Source organism: Panicum virgatum, chromosome 1N (genome assembly GCF_016808335.1).
Source record: "Panicum virgatum strain AP13 chromosome 1N, P.virgatum_v5, whole genome shotgun sequence".
NCBI lineage: Eukaryota > Viridiplantae > Streptophyta > Magnoliopsida > Poales > Poaceae > Panicum > Panicum virgatum.
Genome location: NC_053145.1, coordinates 16,998,998 through 17,021,597, shown reverse-complemented (window position 1 = coordinate 17,021,597; position 22,600 = coordinate 16,998,998).

Sequence of the window (22,600 nt, the reverse complement as noted above, 5' to 3'; positions counted from 1 at the left end):
AATTCAAATTTGAATTCCACCGGTACCGACCGGTTTCCGGCCAAATCGGACCGGTATACCGGTACCGGACATCACCGGTTTGACCGGACCGGTCGGTAATTAAAACCCTGCTCACCATATGTATAGAGGTGGTGTCTCACTCTAGTGCAAATTTAAATCACCTTACCCCAGCGTCGATGTGGAAACACTGCAAACCTAAGAGGCTAAATCGAGCTCATGGTGCTTATTCATCATGTTATGTGTAAAAATTATAGATGACGGACACAATGTTACTTTAGACGGAAACTCTAAAAGATGGATTGTATTTGTAAAAATTTACTAACCTTTGTCAAAGATTACAACAACTACTACTACTTTACATTTAGTGAGCATGTGTGAGGGTGGTACTGCGGCATCTTAATAGAGCTGAGAAGAAATGGGTTGATGTAAAAAGAACTTATTGATGTCATATATGATAAGGTTATTTTGTGTGAGCTATGGTATTTGGAAATAAAATAATTTAGATGAAGCTAACGAAGATATGATATAATAGTCGCTTGGTAAAAAAAAAAAAGAAGAGATGGACGATATAGAGGACTGACTAATTTTTTCACATAGAAACTATTAGAAAATGTATATGGACTTATTTACTAAAAGTAAGTCTGTAAAGGAAGAGATAATAATAAAGCCAGCAATAAGTTAATATAAATCAACTTGGTTCACCGGCATCTTTTATTAACTATTATATTTCCTGGAAAAATGCTTTATATGCGACTACGGCACAAGTACCAGAATATTCCAGGGTTGAGGAGGGCGCCCGTGCAAAAATGGCGAAAAGCCGAAAACCAACTCCCACAGGCCACTTCCACAAAAAAAAAAAAAAAAAACTCCCACAGGCCACAGGCCCTAGCGTGCGAACGCGACGCCGCGCGCCCTCGCGGAGGCGGCGACGCGTGGCCGCGAATCTTTTGTGCGCCCCGCGCCGCCCCCCAAACCGGGCCCACCTCGCACAGCGCTGCCCGCTGGTGAGTGCGCGCGCGTCGGCGCGGAATTGACCGCCCCGCCCCCCCCCCCCCCGCCCCCCCCCCCGGCTATGCCGCTATGCGAGTCCCGCAACCCACCGACGTGTGGCCCCGTGTATCGGTCGGGCCCCGCCGCGCAGACGCTCCCAAAGGGTGCACGGAGGGCCGGACGGTGAAAAGAGTTTCCTGTGTTTTCCGCTGCGGCCTCCTCCTCCGTTGTGCGTTGAGGTGCTCTGTTTCAGCGGTGCACGTTTGGCGCTGGGACTATGCCAGAGTCCAGACCCGTCTGGAACTTTCCCGGTGGGGGGGGCCAACGCGATGGCCGGGGCAGAAGGTTGTCGCCCGTGCGTGCTTTGTTTTTTTTCTTGCATCCTTTGCACTGTAGAGTTTGTTTAGGGCTCGTTTAGTTCCCGAAACAAAATTTTTCAGGTGTTAAATCGACTGTTTGACAAGATGTTGTGAAGATTTTTTAGACACTAATTAAAAAACTAATTTCAGAACTTACCTGGAAACCGCGAGACGAATATTTTGAGGCATTTGACCACATTATTAGCACATGTGAGTTATTGTACCACATTGTATAATTAGTTTTGTTTTTTAATTACATTTAATGCTTCATATATTTGCCCAAAGGGGGAGGCAAAAAAATTTGGCCAAAATATTTTTTCAAAATTCCATAAGATTTATAAGTCGTCTGCACAGTGTATTAAATGTAGTCGAAAAAAATCGCATTACACAAATGGACTGTAAATCACGAGACGAATCTAATTAGATCGTGATTAGATACTAAGGATGTGTTTAGTTTGTGAAAAAGTTAGGTTTTTGACATTGTAGCACATTTCGTTGTTACTTGATAAATAATGTCCAATCATAGACTAATTAGATTTAAAAAATTCATCTCGTGCTAATCAGTTAGGCTGTGTAATTAGTTATTTTTTCAACTGCATTTAATGCTTCATCCATGTGTCCGAAGATTTGATGTGACGGATACTGTGAAGTTTTTTTTGAAACTAAACGGGGCCTAAATTGCTATAATAAAACTACAGTAAATATATGCTAATGATGGAATAATTAGACTCATTAGATTCGTCTCGTAGTGTACAGACGAGTTTTATAATTAGTTTTGTGATTAGTCTATATTTAATACTTCAAATGTGTAAAAATTCCCTTTTAAAATTCCAAAATGGGGAACTAAACACACCCTTACTCCTACCTGGACACCGTCGTGTCGAGTACGAAGAGCGGAGGAGGAATACTAGTGCAGACCGATCCAAAAATTTTGGAATGGCAGGGTGTCCATGTACTATGTGTTCTGAATAATAATTTCCTACCCAAATTTTGGCATGCTAATTTTTTGGCAAACTAAAATATAGGTAAAAAATTTGCCACCATTTTGATAAACTAAACATGAAATATTAGTAGCTCTTGGTAGCAAATTAAGTGATGATTAAAAAATTGATAAATTTTGCCTAACCAAAACATTGGTATGCTAAAGAATTTGGCAGCCAACCAATCAGACTTCTAGTCTGGGGTGATCCTGATCCGCACGATACAGCCACGGGCAGAAGTATCACAATAAGATTTGCAAAACAAAAAAGAAAATCTACTCCATATTTTGCTACTCTTATTCATTGTAACTTAACTAAGTGGATAAAGATGCTGACTTTTCAAAAAGTTTGCATTTAGTCCCATCCACCCTCAAACGATGTTTCCTTCCATGGTAAAAATTGCCTGAAAAGGATTCATGAAAAGTTACTGGTCTATCTTTCTAACATAGGATATGATGTTCTCCGCCACTTTACAAAATTTGCACTTAAAACTCGATTTAGGCCCTGTTTAGATCCAAATCCCAAAACGTAAAATTTTTGTAAATCGTCTGCATAGTGTATTAAATATAGTTGAAAAATAAATCGCATTACACAAATGGACTGTAAATCGTGAGACGAATCTAATGAGCCTAATTAGGGCGTCATTAGACATTAAATTGATACATTAAATCTACAGTAACTATGCTCTAATGATGGATTAATTAGACTCATTAGATTCGTTTCGTAGTTTACAGACGAGATCTATAATTAGTTTTGTGATTAGTCTACATTTAATACATCAAATGTGATAAATTCTTTTCCAAAAATCCAAAAATGCAAAATGCAAAGTGAACTAAACAAGGCCTTATATGAGGAGAAATAAAAAGGATAAATACTATTTGTCGGTACCCCAGGACTGGGGTACCCCCTCTTGCTGTGTCTAGGCAAGAGCCTTAGTGGTCATCCCTGACTACAACCAAACAATCGGACCCCTGCGGTCCGAAGTCCTGTCCTTCCGATAATAGACCGGACCCGTTCCACGGCCGGGGAAGGTCCGGGGACGCCACGTGTCCCAGGAGAGACAGGCACTTAAGCAGCCAGGGCTCCGGACCTCCCGAAGAGTCCGGACCCCCGCCGGATCCCGGACCCCTCATAGGGTCCCGGACCCCCCGCATAGCAACCGGACCCCTCTCCAAGGGAAGGTTCCGACGCCCCGCCTCAGGGTGGTCCGGGGCCGACACGTGTATGAGGCCCTTGGTCTCCATATTGAGGTCCACCTACCTTCGCATTCATTTCGGTAGGTGGGCGTCCGCATTGATATAGCGGAAGCCGAGGCGTTTGATTGACCAGGGGGCACTATTGATCGCGTATTACCAAGGCAGTGGAGCCGCTGGCGCCGCCCATGCCGCGTCTGCCAGTCTGCCGTAACAGTCGGATACGACGGCTCGGCTTCGCCCATTATGACGCTACATAATAGCCTCAGCAGGCCACGCCGCAAGCTACGCTACTCCAACGGGCACCTAGCTGACGGGACAAGAGAAGACCCCCTGAGTCAGAAGAGCAGCAGTACGCATATCGGAGGAAAGATTCGCTACCACTGTAGCCGCAGTCGCGTTGGGCCCACCTGTCGGGGCATCAACGTCCTATGTATCCGCTCCCCTTGATCTATAAAAGGAGGAGGCGCCGCTAGAAGACCTCAGGCTGGGCAAGAACCAAGGCCAGCAGAGGATAGAGTCATTCACACCACCAAGAACAATACATCTCCCAGTGGACGTAGGGTATTACGCTCCGGCGGCCCGAACCACTCTAAATCACGTGTTCTTGAGTCCTTGTCTCAGCGTAGATCCAGCCCCATCGCCTAGTACTTCCCCGAGTACTCCCTCTCAGGGAATAGGCGGGTGCGCTCCGCCACCCGGCTGTGGGTACCCCTAGAAACCCCGCGACATTTTGGCACCGTCCGTGGGGAGGGAAGCGACCTGACCCAGGAGGCCTTGGAGGTCCTGGTGCGGAACGTAACGGGAGACACCTTCATCCCAGAGAATCTGATCCTCCCGCAGAGCATAGTCCCCCTCTGCGAGGACCCAGCGAGGGTGGCGGTGCTGGCCACCCTGCCAACCCTGGACGACGGGGGACTGGCCCCGCGACAGACCGGGGGTGACCCGAACCGTGGGCTCCGGATCCCTGGCACGTCCGGGGATCAGGCTACGCTGAGCGATGCGGGGTCCGGCGCCACTACGAAGGGGAAACAGGCCGCGGCTAGCAGTGCGGCCGCGGCCGGCTCCAGCCGGGCCCAGGGCAGCTCCGGTGCGTCGTCGGGGGACGTAGGCCGGCGGAGGCTACTCCGGGGCGACGGGACCCTGGTGTCGGAGCCCGCCGCGAAGCGCCAGAGGTCTTCCGAGGGCGCAGGCCAGGGTAGCTCCCGGGCTGCTGGCCCCCACGGGTCCTCTGGCGCGACTGGACCACCACCATCGCCGCCGAGGAATTCATCGCGCCGGCAGCAAGAGCAGCAGCAGCAGGAGCAGCCGCAAGAGCAGCGGCTGCAGGCACGCGGACGGCAGCAGCAGCAACAGGCGCGACCCCGGGTCGCACCCATGCCGCAGCCGCAGGAACAGCAGCAACGGGTGCAGGCCCGGGTTGCGCCTGCATCGCAGCTGCAGGGGCAACAACAGCAACAGCAACAGCAGCAGCCGCAAGAGAAGAGGCCCGGGCTCCGGGGACGCTGGGTACCCGGTACTGCTGGGTTAGTGTCATCCTGCTCTCCTCCCTTGCGCCGGTGTTCTGTTTGTTCGTTTTTTTTTGTTGTTGACAGCCTTTCTGCTTTGCTACCAGGGCTTCCCGCCCCAGCGGTTCTTCTACCACCGTTGGCACATCTGCAGGTGCCCGGGCGGCGGCGACCTCGGCATCGACAGCGATGGTGGCAGCAGGTGCGGGACCTTCAGGTATGGCGTCCTGCTGCTAACTCCGTGGCACATGGTGCGATGCTGACTGTCATGCCATTTCCAGACTCTGCAGTGCTCAGCGCAGCAGCGGCGGCGGTGGTGGCTCCGGTGCTGGGTGCAGCCGCACCCGACACGGTGGTGGAGGTGCCAGTGCAGGGCGTGGCCGCTCCTGACGTACCGGTGGTGGGGGCACCCGATGCGGCCGCGTCTGCCACGGCGGCTGCGGGAGCGCCGGAGTTAGGCTCGGCTGCTCCCGACTCGGCGGCAGCGGGGGCGCCGGAGCTGGGTCCGGCGGCGCCCGACTCGGCGGCAGCGGGGGCACCAGAGCTGGGCCCGGCCGCGCCCGACTCGGCGGCAGCGGGGGCGCCAGGGCTGGGTCCGGCGGCGCCCGACTTGGCGGCAGCGGGGGCGCCGGAGCTGGGCCCGGCCGCGCCCGACTCGGCGGCAGCGGGGGCACCGGAGCTGGGCCCGGCCGCGCCCGACTTGGCCGCAGCGGAGGCGCCGGAGCTGGGCCCGGCCGCGCCCGACTTGGCGGCAGCGGGGGCGCCGGAGCTGGGCCCGGCCGCGCCCGACTCGGCGGCAGCGGGGGTGCCGGAGCTGGGCCCGGCCGCGCCCGACTTGGCGGCAGCGGAGGCGCCGGAGCTGGGCCCGGCCGCGCCCGACTCGGCGGCAGTGGAGGCGCCGGAGACAAGTGCCGCGGCGGAAGCCCCTACCTCCAGCTCTGGTCCTGTTGCGGAGGAAGAGTTGGAGGTGGTGTTTGGCAGGCGGCTCCTGCAGCTCCAATCCCCGGAGGAGGATACGACTCCGCTTCCTCAGGTGCTGTTGCGAGTTCGGCGTTCGATTGAGGAGGCAACCTCCTCCGCCGAGGTGGCCTTCCGGCGGGAGTGGTCTGCGCTGGAGAGCGAGCGTCAGCGCCTCTCCGACTGGCACACCCGCCTGGAGGCACACACGAAGGCTGAAGCCTCCCACGCCGCGGAAACTCGGTCAAAGCTCAAGGCAGACCAAGCGGCCTACCGAGTCAACCTTAAGAAGGTGTTTGACCGAGAGCTTGCAGTGTCAAGCCGAGAGAAATCCTTGGCGCAGCGGGAGCAGGACTTCACCCTGGAGGTTGTTGGGTTCGCTGCTCAGCGGTCCGACCTCGAGGCTCACCTCGCAGCCCAGCAATCAGAGCTGGAGACTCGCAGCGAGGACCTCGAGGTCCGGAGGCAGGAGCTCGACGTCTTCTCTGCGACTCTGCAGGGATGGCGTGAACAACTGCAGGAGAGAGCCCGCCAGCTGACTGCCGACGAGGCGGACTTGGAGGAGGACCGGAAGTCTCTTGCCAAGCGGGAAGCTCACGCCACCGCCATAGAGAAGGAGCTTGGGCGCCAGCGAGAGTCGCTCAAGAAGCGGAAGGTATACGCGGAGCAGAGGGAGACCAAGCTGGAGGAGCGGTCCCGCGGACTCGAGGAGAGATCCCGCGAGCTCGAGGAGAGGTCCCGCGAGGTGGAGGTGGCCAAGGCGGCCCTGGACACCCGGGTGCAGGAGGCGGTCCGAGAGGCGGTCCGGAAGCATCAGGAAGACCAGCGCATCGAGGCCCAGCGGATTGCTGACTGGGCAAGTGAAGCAAGCCTGGCGCTGGTGCCATTTGGTCTGAGCCCGATCCAGATGGCGGAGCCGCCAGCTTCGGTAGCTGACGCCCTCCCGGTGCTGAGTTCTGCTTCGGATAGGCTCCAGCGTCTGGGGCCAGTCCTTGCTGGACAGCTTGAATCCGAGGGCCGCGAACTGATCCGGCTGGTGGCGGAGCACATCCTGACCTGCCTCCGGAGCCACGACCCGACCATCTCGCTGGCGCCCGTGATCGACGGCCCTGTAGCGGAGACGGAGGCCGCCGCTCGGGACAGCGTGCGGGAGGCCGTTGACTTCGTCGCAGCCTACTTCAAGCGAGAACCTGCAGACTCTTGAGCTGGGCATCGTATCTTTTTCCTTTTGCATTATGTAACAAACTTGTACTAGCTGAAATTTTTGAAGCAGAAAAAACTTCAACTTAGCTGTTTGTCAGTTGTTGATTTGCAATATGCAGCACCCCGGCGCCCTGGCCCTCTGGCAGATAGGTTCAGTTGCTTGGACCTGTCTGCCATCTGAGCCGTAGAAGATACTGCGGACCTCCTTGGCATAGGGCTGCATAGTCTGCAAGACGAGCAAGCGCCTTGTTCCCTGCGTAGTATACAGGAGTACAGATAGAAAAATCAAGTTCGCTTATATAGTAGCAACGATACTGCCTCTTAGCTATTTGACGCATGCAGAATTCATCCATGATGTCTGGGACGAAGCGGCCCCCTGGGAGAGAGACTCAGTCGCTGTGAGTCTGTCTACCACCGAGATTGGCTCTTATCCTGCATGGAAGCTTTGAAGCAGATACTCGGACCCCCTGGTAGGTAGGCTCAATGGTTTGAGACTGTCTACCACCGGCCAGGTTTGAACCTGTGTACCACTTCAAAGTTATAGCTTAGAGCAGACCCGCGGGACTCATTCCTGACCAATCCCAGGCTTGGTACCAGGTCCAGGACTCTAGATGCGCAGGCCCAGGTAGCTCTGTGCTTGTTACAGAGTGGGGGAGTGCGTAGGCTTAGGGTCGGAACCAGGCTAAGGCGCTACGCAGGGCTCCGGACCACTCCAGGAAACAGCACGATCTTTCCGGACCTGGCTTCATCGTCCTAGACCCTTCGCAGCAGTGGGTGAGGTCACTTTGCTGTGCTTGATCCTTTGAGATATGGTGCTGGACACGCCGTGTTGGACTTAGGAAGCCAGCTCTTGAGCTGGGACGAGGTCCGGGCCCCCAATTACCCGGCTCCAGGTACTAGAGCACTCGTTACAGGGTGGTGGAGAGTGCAGGCTTTTGGGTACGGAACCAGCTAAGTGGCTACACTGGGCTCCGAACCACCCCAGGAAACAAGTACCCGCTCCCCAGAGTAGGTCCCTAGGGGTCCGGACCCCTCTCCAGCAGCAAGAGGGTCCGGACCTGTACGGTAGTCCAGCAGCTCAATGCAGATCTTAGTTGCAGCAACAAGAGTAGAGGTCCCGCGGGGGTTAGAAAAAAGCGAAAATTCCGAGAATCGAAATGCGTAATTTAACTTTGACACAAAGACAGAACTAGGAGAAAATCCTTCCTTTGCAATCTCGATGTACATGGCTTGCGCGATGGATGCCAGAGGCCGGGTTTATGAGGTCGGACCTCTACCGCTCTGAGCCGCGCGTTAGCCGCTAGTGCGATGGATGCCAGAGGTCGGGTTTACGAGGGTGGCCCTCAACCGCTCCGGGCCGCACGCTAACTCTATCTTATTACAAAGGAAAGGTTATTTCCCTGCTCTGCCTAGGTGTAAAACTTACGCAGATGCTCTATGTTCCACGGGTTGGGCAGCGGCACTCCGTCTTCTGTGGCAAGGCGAACGCATCCGGGCCGGCATACCTCTGTAACCTTGAAAGGCCCCTCCCAGCTGGGGGAGAGTTTGTGGAGCCCCGCTCGGTTCAGGATCCGTCTGAGGACGAGGTCGCCAGCCCGGAGCTCCCTACTGTGCACGAACCGTTGACGATAGCGCCGGAGCGCCTGGTTGTAGCGTGCATTTCGGATTGCTGCTCGCCACCTTCGCTCGTCAACGAAGTCCACGTCGTCGCACCGCAGCTGCTCCTGCATGGATTCGTCAAAGGCCTGGACCCGTGGTGAGCCCAGGTGAATTTCTGGGGGAAGGCATGCCTCAGCCCCGTAGACCAGGAAGAACGGAGTCTCCCCGGTAGCTCGGCTGGGTGTGGTTCGGTTGCCCCATAGTACACACGGAAGCTCGTCAACCCATTTGGCACCATGCTTTTTCAAGCAGTTGTAGGTGCGGGTCTTGAGTCCCCTGAGGATCTCTGCATTCGCTCTCTCAACCTGTCCATTGCTGCGGGGATGTGCCACGGACGCAAAGCATAGCTGGATGCCAATGTCCTCACAGTACTCTTGGAAGAGTCTGCTTTTGAATTGGGTCCCGTTGTCCGCGATGATGCGGTTTGGGACGCCAAATCTGCACACAATGGACCTGAGGAATGCGACTGCTGATTTCTTAGTAATATTTACCACAGGAGTAACCTCTGGCCACTTGGTGAACTTGTCGATGGCGACATAGAGGAACCGGTACCCGCCGACAGCCCGGGGGAAAGGCCCCAGGATATCCACACCCCACACAGCAAATGGCCATGAGGGCGGAATCATCTGTAGAGCTTGAGCTGGGGTGTGTATTTGCTTTGCATGGAACTGGCATGCTTTGCAGGACCTTACCAGCTCAGCCGCATCCTGGAGTGCTGTTGGCCAGTAGAACCCATGCCGAAAGGCCTTGCCAACAAGCGTGCGAGAGGAGGAATGACTTCCGCACTCGCCTCCATGGATCTCCGCAAGCAGTTCGCGGCCCTCTCCCTGGGAAATGCATCGCATGAGGATTCCGTTGGCGCCACGGCGGTAGAGATCCCCTTCTACCACCGCGTAGCGTTTAGCCAATCGGACTATGCGCTCAGCGGACACATCGTCATCAGGGAGGATGTTATCTTTCAGGTAGTCCCGGATCTCGGAGATCCATGCATCGGGAGCTCCCAAAGCAGATAGGGGTGGTTCTATGAGGACACCAGGCTCCTCAACAGAACACACAGCCCTAGTTGGGCACCATAGGTGGAATGCTGCCGGGACCGCTAGCTTCGAGGTGCCAGCTTGATCCCCGTCACCCGGCTCGGCAGGCTGGGCAGTAGGCTTCAGCAGCCGTCTTTCAAAGACACCCTCAGGCACAGATGCCCAGGTAGATGCTCTCGCAGAGAGATCATCTGCTGCTGAGTTGTGCTCGCGGGGAACGTGTTGTAGTTCCAAGGCGTCGAAGTCCTTCTTGAGCTTCCTCACGTGTATGAGGTATGCCGCGAGCTGGGGATTATTGCAATTGCAATCCCCTCGGACCTGCTTAATGATTAGCTGGGAGTCCCCCTTCACCAGAAGCTGCCGGACCCCCAATGAGAGGGCTTGCGTCAGGCCGAAGATCAGAGCCTCGTATTCCGCCATGTTGTTGGTGGCCTTGAACTCAAGGTGCACCATGTACTTCAGCTGATCTTCATTTGGGTCGATGAGGACCACACCAGCTCCGGCCCACTTCTCGCGGGCGGACCCATCAAAGAAGAGTGTCCAGTGAGGCTCGGTGAAGACTGGTGTCCTGATTTCCGGCTCCGGGGGTCCAACATTTATGACCGGACCCCCAGGGTTGCTTGGGGAAGGAGTCCACTCCGCTATGAAATCAGCCAGGATCTGGCTTTTGACCGCATGGCGTGGCTGGAATTCCAGTTGGAACTCCGCCAGCTCCGCTGCCCACTTGGCGATATTGCCTGTGGCGTTGGAATTGTGTAGAATCGCTCTTAATGGGTAAGAGGTCACTACAACAACTCGGTGTGCTTGAAAGTAGTGGCGCAGTTTCCTGGACGCAATAAGTATTGCATAGATAAGCTTATGCGTCTCAAGATACCTGGCCTTTGCCTCGTGGAGGACTTCACTGACGTAGTAGACTGGCTTTTGGACGGTCCGGACCCTAGTTCCTGGGTCCGGTTCGCCCTTGTCCACCGCATCTGTCCCTTGGGCCCCCAGTGGTTCTGGGCTCCCACTGGGATGAGGCTCCTCCGGACCTGCCTGTGCAGGGTCCGGACCTTCAAGCTGGGGTGAGGCTGACGGGCCCCCGTGTCCGGGGTCCGGCTCACCATCCTTGGCCAAGAGGACCTTGGTGCTCCCTTGGCAGGTTTGCTCCATCCTTTCGGCGACCAGCACCATGCTGACCGCCTCCGCAGATGCAGCAAGATACAGAAACAACGGCTCACCGGGTTCTGGTGCCACCAATACTGGCAGCGAGGTGAGGTGCTGCTTCAGCTCCTGGAAGGCCTGTTCAGCCTCTTCGGTCCATGAAAATGGACCGGACCTCCTCAACAGCTTGAAGAAGGGAAGGGCCCTCTCAGCCAGCCTCGATATGAAGCGGCTAAGAGCAGCGAGAGATCCAGTAAGCTTCTGGACGTCCTTGATGCGGCCAGGAGGCCTCATTGCTTCGATCGCCTTGATCTTGGCTGGGTTTGCCTCGATGCCTCGATGCGAGACCAGGAAACCCAGCAGCTTCCCTGCTGAGACGCCGAAGATGCACTTCTCTGGGTTCAGCTTCGTGCGGGTGGCGCGAAGACGGTCGAAGACGAGGGACAGGTCCTCCACTAGTGTTGATCCTACCTTAGTCTTGACCACAATGTCATCGACATAAACCTCAACAATATCTCTAATTAGATTACAGAAGGTTTTGTTCATAGCTCGCACAAACGTGGGTAAGGCATTCCTTAGACCATACGGCATGACAATGTAGCAATAAAGCCCATCTACTGTTACAAAGGCAGTATGCTTCCTATCCTCTCTAGACATCTGAATCTGGTGGAAACCAGAGTATGCATCTAGGAAAGACAAAAGATCACACCCGGAGGTGGAGTCCACGATCTGATCGATACGCGGAAGAGGGTAGGGGTCTCTTGGACATGCCTTGTTGAGGCTGGTGTAGTCGATGCACATCCGGAGCTTCCCGTTGGCCTTTGGGACGACGACCGGATTGGCCAACCACTCGGGATGGTGGACCTCCTCGATGAAGCCAGCATGTAGGAGCTTGTGGACTTCTTCGCGGATGAAGTTCTGCCGCTCCACAGACTGCTTCCGAGGCTTCTGGCGCACCGGCGTGGCGTCGGGGTAGATCCTCAGATTGTGCTCGATCACTTCCCTGGGGATCCCGGGCATCTGCGACGGTTCCCAGGCGAACACGTCGACATTTGCCCGGAGGAAAGCGATGAGCGCGTCTTCCTATTTCTCCTCCAGGTTCCCCGCGATGCGGGTGGTCCTGGTGGAGTCTGCTCCAATCTGTACCGACTTCACGGGAACTTGGTCCGGATCAGATGGTTGGACCTTGGGAGCCTTTGCAGGCGCCCTGGGTTGCGAGGTGGACGGATCCTCCTTGGAGCGTGCAGCCTCTGCCGCCAGAGTATGCAGTCTCTCAACTGCTGCAACGGCAGCGGTGCGGTCGCCCTGCACGGTGAGGACTCTAGCAGGGGAAGGCATCTTCAAGACCAAATACCCATAGTGGGCAATGGCCATGAAGCGGTAGAGTGCCGGTCGGCCAATGATGGCGTTGAACGGGAGGTTCACCTCCGCAACATCGAACATGACGCTCTCTGTGCGGAAGTTCTCCTCGGTCCCGAACGTGACCGGCAATGTGATGCTCCCCAGGGGGAACACCGGGTGTGGGCCCACTCTGGAGAATGGGCGAGAGGGAGTCAGCTTGGACTCTGGGATCTGCAGCTGCTTAAATGCTGCATAACTGATGACGTTGAGGCCAGCCCCTCCGTCAATCAGCACGTGGTAAAGCCTCACATTGGATATGACAGGAGCGGTGACTAAAGGTAGCACACCAGCTCCGGCCATATTCTCCGGGCAATCGGATGGCCCGAAAGAGATGGTGGTGTTCATCCACCTCTGGTGCGGCGCCGCCCTCGGGACCCCCGGCTTCACCGAAAGGACCTCCCGGCGAAGGGTCTTCACGTCCCGCCGGGAGACAAGCTCCCAGCTCCCGCCATACATCACGTACAGCTTCTTGCGGCGGTCGCCGTTGTCGGAATCGGAGTCGTCGTTGTGATAGACGCCCTTCAGCTCTCGAGCGGGGGATTGGTACCCCAGCTCCTTCTCCCCGGCTGCGGCCCCGCTGTCAGAGGCCTTCTCCTTGCCGGCCCGCTGGCGAGGAGGGGGTGAGTCATCCTTAGAGGGCTGCTCCCGCTGCCCACTGACCCGTTTCGCGAGCTTTTGGATCTCGCGGCAGTCAGCGGCGCTGTGGCGAGCGGTGGGATGCACTGGGCATGAACCTCCGCTTCCACCTTGCGGGCGAGGGCGTTTGCCGTGTGCATTCTGGCCCCCAGCCGCTGCCGCCGCAGCCGGCGCCGCTGCTGGCGCTGCTGCTGCAACGACTGGTCCGCCAGAATGCGGCTCCCCACGACCCCGGTTCTTCTTCTTCTTCTTGCCACCGCCCTGAGCGGTAGCACTGGAGCCACCAGCCTTGGTGTCTCCGTCTCGGGGGGCTGAGTGCCATGCACGGCCCTCAGCGGCCCTGGCACACTTGTCTGCCAGGGAGAAAAGCGTTGTCGGTACCCTACAACTGGGGTACCCACTCCTACTGTGCCAAGACTCGCGTAGTTATCCGTAACTACGCCCTAAGGAGCTGAGCAGCCGGACTCCTGGGTTCCGACTCCATCTCACCGGACCAACGGTCCCGGACCCGCTTCCCGTTTGGGGACGGGTCCGGTGTCACCACGTGTCCCAGAGGTGGAAATGCTCAGCACCTGTGGCCGCGGACCCGGACCCCCGCAGGCGGGTCCGGGACCTCCACGTGCCATCCGGACTCCCGCAGGCAGGTCCGGGACCTCCACGTGCCTACCCGGACCCCGTGAGCTCTCGGCTCAGCAAGCTGCTCGGGTGGGGTCCGGAGCCGCCACGTGTCACGCAGACGCGGGCGCGGGCGCCAGCCTTCCGCTGGAAGCTCCCTCACCCACCCGCATTAAGTGCGAGTGGTTGAGGCGGGATCTGCTGCCTCTGGGCACGGGGCAGCTTTTGTCAGTCCACACTGTGGATCGCCAGATACCGAGACAAGCATTAAAGACTCAGCGCTGCGCGCATGAGCGACGAGTCATGATGACCAGCTACTGACTGAAGCAACAGTGCACGCTGCTACAGTGGACTGAGTCAGTAGTTCGGCGCTTCATCGTGACCTCGACGCGCGACTGCAAAGGCTAGACTCTACTCTGACAGGACAACTCAAGACCATCCCTGGTCAGAAGCTACGCACAGAAGCCGACGACAAGATCTCCGGATCTGAGCCATTGAAGGCCAAAGTGTAGTTTATAATACATCGCCGGGTCCACATGTCGGGGCCCCGCTCAGTGTACGTGCTCCCCTTGGACATATAAAAGGGAGAGCACGCCCGCTAGAACACAGGAGGTTCACACATCATCTCCACAATACAGACTCAAGCTCTCGCACCTCCTCACGCTTGTGGGAAGGCAATACAACACAGTGGACGTAGGGTATTACGCTCCGGCGGCCCGAACCACTCTAAATCCTGCTGTGTTTCTTGTGTTCTGGAGGGAGATCGATCTAAGACTAGCTAACCCCTGAGTACACACCCTCTGGGCTAGGGCGGGTGCCTTCCGCCACCCGGCTGTGGTTTGCAGCACCACGACATTTGGCGCGCCAGGTAGGGGGGCTAGCTGGTCGCATTTCATCATCTTCTTCGTCCCCATGGTTCGCGTGGACGACGTGGAGATGACGGAGGGGGTGGCGTCCTCCACGCCACATGCCTCTCGCGTTCCTGCTCCAGGGGCAACTGTGCCTGTGGAGCAGCCACCGTTGGCGGCGGCGCGCGCCGCCCGCCGGCAAGAGTCAGGGCACCCGTCAAGGGCCCCCTCACAAGCTGCGAGCGGCGGAGCGACAAATCCCAGCTCACAGCATACCTCACTCATGAGAGGAAGCCCGCTCCGGCGGAAAGCCGACTCCGGTCGCACCAAGCCCGCTCCGGCGGACTGCCGACTCCGGTCGCACCAAGCCCGCTCCGGCGGAAAGCCGACTCCGGTCGCACCAAGCCGCTCCGGCGGAAAGCCGACTCCGGTCGCACCAAGCCCGCTCCGGCGGAAAGCCGGCTCTAGTGGCTCTCTCCGGCGGAAAGCCGACTCCGGTCGTACCCCCGACTCTACATCTCTGTAAGTCCTACTCTTAGAGGCCCAGCAGGGAATAAAATCTTTTCCTTTGTAACTATGTAGTACTTCCGTGTGGTCCAGTCCGGTGAGCCTCCCCCGTGGAGGGGTCCGGACCTCTGCGAACCAGGTTCAGGGAAGCGTATTCACCCTCCGGGGAGGTCCGGAGCCGTGTAGCCGCTTAGCCTGGTTCCGTACCCTAAGCCTGCATGCTCTACCTCCCTAGGGTGAGTACCGTAGTACCTAAGACTGGGGGCCCGGAGGTCCGGACAGCTCCGGCCTCATAAACCCGTGTTCTGGCTTACATCGCACATCTCATGTACATCTAGTTATAAAGGAAAAGTTTATTCTCAGTTCGCCTCTAAGGATGTTACATTCCAATTTCGATCTACGCATTCTGTTTGCGCTAACCCCCACGTGGCTTCTTACTCTTGTGCGGTGATTGTGGTCCGAATTGAGTTGGCTAGTTAGTGACTTAGCTCGAGACCCCTCATGGAAGAGAGGGGTTCGGACCCCTGGGAACCTGCAGGTTCAGGGAAGCGCACTCATTCTCCGGGGAGGTCCGGAGCCGTGTAGCCGCTTAGCCTGGTTCTGTACCCTAAGCCTGCACGCACCACCTCCTGTGAATGAGTGCCGTAGTACCTAGGACTGGGAACCTGGAGGTCCGGACTTTCTCTTAACCTAAAGGCCGGCCCCTTGAGCTTCGTTCACTGAACCTAGCTATCCATCTCAAAGGATTACAGCCAACAGGATTTGGGACCCGTGGGCACGCTACTAAGCATCTACCTTGAGTCATGTGCAGGTCCAAACGTGATGATGCAGCAGGTGACCCAAGGGATGGACGATGCAGGGCAAGACCCTTGCGGGGCGCACCGCTGGGTGCCAGAAGCAGCCAAGTTGCTCACAGTAGTGGCCCCACCTGCGGGTTCGTTGCCTCTCCCGAGGCGGGCCCGGGGGCCACTGTCGGTACCCTACAACTGGGGTACCCACTCCTACTGTGCCAAGACTCGCGTAGTTATCCGTAACTACGCCCTAAGGAGCTGAGCAGCCGGACTCCTGGGTTCCGACTCCATCTCACCGGACCAACGGTCCCGGACCCGCTTCCCGTTTGGGGACGGGTCCGGTGTCACCACGTGTCCCAGAGGTGGAAATGCTCAGCACCTGTGGCCGCGGACCCGGACCCCCGCAGGCGGGTCCGGGACCTCCACGTGCCATCCGGACTCCCGCAGGCAGGTCCGGGACCTCCACGTGCCTACCCGGACCCCGTGAGCTCTCGGCTCAGCAAGCTGCTCGGGTGGGGTCCGGAGCCGCCACGTGTCACGCAGACGCGGGCGCGGGCGCCAGCCTTCCGCTGGAAGCTCCCTCACCCACCCGCATTAAGTGCGAGTGGTTGAGGCGGGATCTGCTGCCTCTGGGCACGGGGCAGCTTTTGTCAGTCCACACTGTGGATCGCCAGATACCGAGACAAGCATTAAAGACTCAGCGCTGCGCGCATGAGCGACGAGTCATGATGACCAGCTACTGACTGAAGCAACAGTGCACGCTGCTACAGTGGACTGAGTCAGTAGTTCGGCGCTTCATCGTGACCTCGACGCGCGACTGCAAAGGCTAGACTCTACTCTGACAGGACAACTCAAGACCATCCCTGGTCAGAAGCTACGCACAGAAGCCGACGACAAGATCTCCGGATCTGAGCCATTGAAGGCCAAAGTGTAGTTTATAATACATCGCCGGGTCCACATGTCGGGGCCCCGCTCAGTGTACGTGCTCCCCTTGGACATATAAAAGGGAGAGCACGCCCGCTAGAACACAGGAAGTTCACACATCATCTCCACAATACAGACTCAAGCTCTCGCACCTCCTCACGCTTGTGGGAAGGCAATACAACACAGTGGACGTAGGGTATTACGCTCCGGCGGCCCGAACCACTCTAAATCCTGCTGTGTTTCTTGTGTTCTGGAGGGAGATCGATCTAAGACTAGCTACCCCCTGAGTACACACCCTCTGGGCTAGGGCGGGTGCCTTCCGCCACCCGGCTGTGGTTTGCAGCACCACGACAAGCGTAGTGACGCTTTCCACCTCGTGCGTCGCCAGCTTCTCGAGCATCTTCTTATCACGCACCCCCTGACGGAAAGCAGTAATAATAGATGCATCTGAGATATGAGGAATGGTACCCCGTACCTTGGTGAAGCGCGAGATGAAAGCCCGAAGCGTTTCCCCGGGTTTTTGCCTCACGGCGTGAAGGTGTGCCTCCACACCATGCTGCTGGTAGGCGCTGGCGAAGTTCGCTGTGAACCTTGCACAGAGCTCTTCCCAGGACTGGATCGTCCCAGGTGTGAGGTTCATGAGCCAGGTCCGGGCTGGCCCAGACAAGGCTACATGAAAGTAGCTTGCCATGACGGCGCCGTTGCCACCAGCCGCTGTGATAGCGGTAACGTACACCTGCAGGAATTCCGACGGGTTAGTAGTACCGTCGTACTTTTCCGGCAGGTGGGGGCGGAACTTGGGTGGCCACGCCACGGCGCGGAGGTGCTCCGCAAGCGCAGCACAGCCCACCCCGGCCACCGGTGCACCTGGCTGAATCCGGGCGTTCACCGGAGGCCTGGGTGCCGCCGCATCCAGATCGACATTGAGGTTGCGTCCCTCAATGTTGAGACGGCGCTCTCGCGCCCTCTCGACAGCGACGCGGGCATCCTCCCCCGCGCGCCGGCGGTTGAGCTCCGCCCGCAAGTCTTCTGTTCGTGCACCCCTCACGGTGGGGGAGCGCACAGATGCCGACGCACCGCCCTGACGCTGGTGGTAAGGTACCACCGCGTTGCCAGGCGGAGGTCGTTGCCCAGTCTTTGCAGAACTGGGGGAGGCCTGAGCCAGGTGGAGGAGACGGTCGACGTCGTCTCGCCACTGCCTCAGGGTGTCTGGCGAGGCTGCCTCAGCCGGAGGGTTGCGAAGCAACTCCCTAGCCGCTGCTAGCGCTCCGCCGCTCGCAGCCTGTGAGGGGGCCCTTGATGGGCGCCCTGACTCTTGCCGGCGGGCGGCTCGCGCCGCCGCCAACGGTGGCTGCTCCACAGGCACAGTTGCCCCTGGAGCAGGAACGCGAGAGGCGTGTGGCGTGGAGGACGCCACCCCCTCCGTCATCTCCACGTCGTCCACGCGAACCATGGGGACGAAGAGGATGACGAAATGCGACCCCGTCGTAGCTAGTGACACCGCCCGTCACATTGCTTAAGCGGGTGGTGTAGCTTGCGGCATAGGCGGCATGATGGAAAAGTGCCGTGCCGTCGTATCCATTTAATGCTACAGGCGGGCCCTGCGCAGGTGCGGCACAGGCGGCTGCACTGTGCTTCTTGGTAATACGCGGTGCTCAGCGAGGCCTGACAAAGGCTGCCTCACGTACCGCGGTGGCAGAGCACGCCTTGTCCACCACATTAAATGCGGTGGGTGGGTGAGTCCCCCTGCGGAAGAGTCGCGCACGATCCCGCGTCCTCGGGACACGTGGCGGTTCCGGACCACCACATGGTGAGGGTCGTCCGGACGGGCGCAGGAGGTCCCGGACCCCTATTGGGGTCCGGGCCTCGGCGGTCGGTACGGAGCGTCCCTTCTTTAGGGATACGTGGCGTCTCCGGACCCTACCCCAGGCGGGGAGCGGGTCCGGGGCCGTTGGCCTAGTGAGGGAAGAGCCTGACCGGTGGGGCCTGGCTACTCCGCCTTTCCCACGCAGCTATGGACAACTACGCGGGTCCTGCCTTGCTGCAGTAAGAGTGGGTATCCCTGTTACAGGGTACCAACCACGGCCGGGTGGCGGAAGGCACCCGCCCTAGCCCAGAGGGTGTGTACTCAGGGGGTAGCTAGTCTTAGATCGATCTCCCTCAAGAACACAAGAAACACAGCAGGATTTAGAGTGGTTCGGGCCGCCGGAGCGTAATACCCTACGTCCACTGTGTGTTGTATTGCCTTCCCACGAGAGTGAGGAGGTGCGAGAGCTTGAGTCTGTATGGATCTGTCCTGTGCACAGCGAGCGCCTCCCTTTTATATCTCAAGGGGGCGCGTACACAGCCGTTGGATCCCCGACAGGTGGGTCCAACGATGCAGTATAACCTAACGTACTGTTCATACATTATGGTGTCGCAGGCAAAGGAGATCTCTCTCTTGGATTCCCTCGCCTGCTCCCGGAGCCCTTCGTCCATCATGTCCTAGCGTCGTCTTGTCAGGTCGGCCCGTCGTAGCTAGTGACACCGCCCGTCACATTGCTTAAGCGGGTGGTGTAGCTTGCGGCGTAGGCGGCATGATGGAAAAGTGCCGTGCCGTCGTATCCATTTAATGCTACAGGCGGGCCCTGCGCAGGTGCGGCACAGGCGGCTGCACTGTGCTTCTTGGTAATACGTGGTGCTCAGCGAGGCCTGACAAAGGCTGCCTCACGTACCGCGGTGGCAGAGCACGCCTTGTCCACCACATTAAATGCGGTGGGTGGGTGAGTCCCCCTGCGGAAGACTCGCGCACGATCCCGCGTCCTCGGGACACGTGGCGGTTCCGGACCACCACATGGTGAGGGTCGTCCGGACGGGCGCAGGAGGTCCCGGACCCCTATTGGGGTCCGGGCCTCGGCGGTCGGTACGGAGCGTCCCTTCTTTAGGGATACGTGGCGTCTCCGGACCCTACCCCAGGCGGGGAGCGGGTCCGGGGCCGTTGGCCTAGTGAGGGAAGAGCCTGACCGGTGGGGCCTGGCTACTCCGCCTTTCCCACGCAGCTATGGACAACTACGCGGGTCCTGCCTTGCTGCAGTAAGAGTGGGTATCCCTGTTACAGGGTACCGACAGTGGCCCCCGGGCCCACCTTGGGGAAGGTACGCACCCACAGGTGGGGCCACTTCTGCGACTTGGCTCTGTATGGCTTGGAGTTCCCTTCTGCAGGGGTCTCGACCGGCTTCGACCACCCGTCGGGTTGGATGCTGCCTCATCACGTCTCAACGGATTACTGACTATGGGCCCCACGATCATTGGTTCACCTAGTCACACGCGCGACGTTCGGCATTGTTGCGGCCGGAGTAAACGAATCATTTACCCCCAGCGCAGCTCCCGAAAAGCTCGGCCACGCCTGCGATTAATGCGCGCACGTCAGCTCGGCTTCCGCCTTGCTTCACGCGCGCGGGCGACGGTTCGGATCCCGCCTTTTCGCACCCCCGTTGATTACCCACCCTCCCTGACAGGTGGGCCTGGGCCCCCACGTCATGGACTGGGCGGCTAACTCCTGGTGCGGGCGTCGCTTGAGTTCCGGCGACGGTTCCGGGGCGCGCCGGTTGAGACAGGCTTTATAACGGGGTATACCGCATTCCACGGTTGCTTTCCCGCATTCGTCTTCTTCCTCCAGCCTTTGCGCCCCCTTGCCTCCGAGCCTTCCTCGCCCTTCTCTCCCCCCTACACAGGCTCCTTCCTCACCCATCAGGAGATGGCATCCCTTGTTCATCCCCGTCGCTTCTAGACCGAGGGAGAGCTGAACACAGTGCGTCGCCTGCTTGGGTGGAGCGCTCAGGAGACCGGCTGGGGGGTGCGAGCAGGCTCGGTTCCCCTTGGCAACCTCCGCGCCGGGGAGTTCGTGCTATTCACCTCGCACGTCTCCGCCGGCGTGGGACTGCCGATTTCTTCATTCTTGCTGCTGCTGCTGGAAGACTTCGGCCTCCAGCTTCAGCATCTGACGCCCCACTCCCTCCTCCTGGCGTCCATCTTTGTGCATTTATGCGAGATGTTCGTGGGAGTGCGTCCCTGCGTCATCCTCTTCCGCTACTTCTTCATCCTGGTGAGGTCCGGAAGGAGCAGGGATGAAGTAGGAGGGTACTACTTCCAGATAAGGAGCGACCTGCCGACTCCTTACATTCCGGGCCTTGCTGGCGGAAAGTGGGAGGAGTGGCGCAGGGATTGGGTGATTGCCACCACCGAAGCCAACGAGCGCCTTGTCCTGCCGACCGCGGGGCCCGCCTCCGACAAAGCATCCTGGAGGGCCAAGCCATCGCTGCAGCCGGAGTTCGACTCCGTGCTGGATAAGATCAGGTCACTGGCAGGGAGCGGCCTCACCTCGTGGCACGTGCTCGGCGACTTCGTGAAGCGCCGGATCGCCCCCCTGAAGCAGCGGCCGCGACCGGCGTGGAGCTTCACCGGCCTCAACGATTGCAGCAGGACCCACCGCGGGGAGGGAAGCGACCTGACCCAGGAGGCCTTGGAGGTCCTGGTGCGGAACGTAACGGGAGACACCTTCATCCCAGAGAATCTAATCCTCCCGCAGAGCATAGTCCCCCTCTGCGAGGACCCAGCGAGGGTGGCGGTGCTGGCCACCCTGCCAACCCTGGACGACGGGGGACTGGCCCCGCGACAGACCGGGGGTGACCCGAACCGTGGGCTCCGGATCCCTGGCACGTCCGGGGATCAGGCTACGCTGAGCGCTGCGGGGTCCGGCGCCACTACGAAGGGGAAACAGGCCGCGGCTAGCAGTGCGGCCGCGGCCGGCTCCAGCCGGGCCCAGGGCAGCTCCGGTGCGTCGTCGGGGGACGTAGGCCGGCGGAGGCTACTCCGGGGCGACGGGACCCTGGTGTCGGAGCCCGCCGCGAAGCGCCAGAGGTCTTCCGAGGGCGCAGGCCAGGGTAGCTCCCGGGCTGCTGGCCCCCACGGGTCCTCTGGCGCGACTGGACCACCACCATCGCCGCCGAGGAATTCATCGCGCCGGCAGCAAGAGCAGCAGCAGCAGGAGCAGCCGCAAGAGCAGCGGCTGCAGGCACGCGGACGGCAGCAGCAGCAACAGGCACGACCCCGGGTCGCACCCATGCCGCAGCCGCAGGAACAGCAGCAACGGGTGCAGGCCCGGGTTGCGCCTGCATCGCAGCTGCAGGGGCAACAACAGCAACAGCAACAGCAGCAGCCGCAAGAGAAGAGGCCCGGGCTCCGGGGACGCTGGGTACCCGGTACTGCTGGGTTAGTGTCATCCTGCTCTCCTCCCTTGCGCCGGTGTTCTGTTTGTTCGTTTTTTTTTTGTTGACAGCCTTTCTGCTTTGCTACCAGGGCTTCCCGCCCCAGCGGTTCTTCTACCACCGTTGGCACATCTGCAGGTGCCCGGGCGGCGGCGACCTCGGCATCGACAGCGATGGTGGCAGCAGGTGCGGGACCTTCAGGTACGGCGTCCTGCTGCTAACTCCGTGGCACATGGTGTGATGCTGACTGTCATGCCATTTCCAGACTCTGCAGTGCTCAGCGCAGCAGCGGCGGCGGTGGTGGCTCCGGTGCTGGGTGCAGCCGCACCCGACACGGTGGTGGAGGTGCCAGTGCAGGGCGTGGCCGCTCCTGACGTACCGGTGGTGGGGGCACCCGATGCGGCCGCGTCTGCCACGGCGGCTGCGGGAGCGCCGGAGTTAGGCTCGGCTACTCCCGACTCGGCGGCAGCGGGGGCGCCGGAGCTGGGTCCGGCGGCGCCCGACTCGGCGGCAGCGGGGGCACCAGAGCTGGGCCCGGCCGCGCCCGACTCGGCGGCAGTGGAGGCGCCGGAGACAAGTGCCGCGGCGGAAGCCCCTACCTCCAGC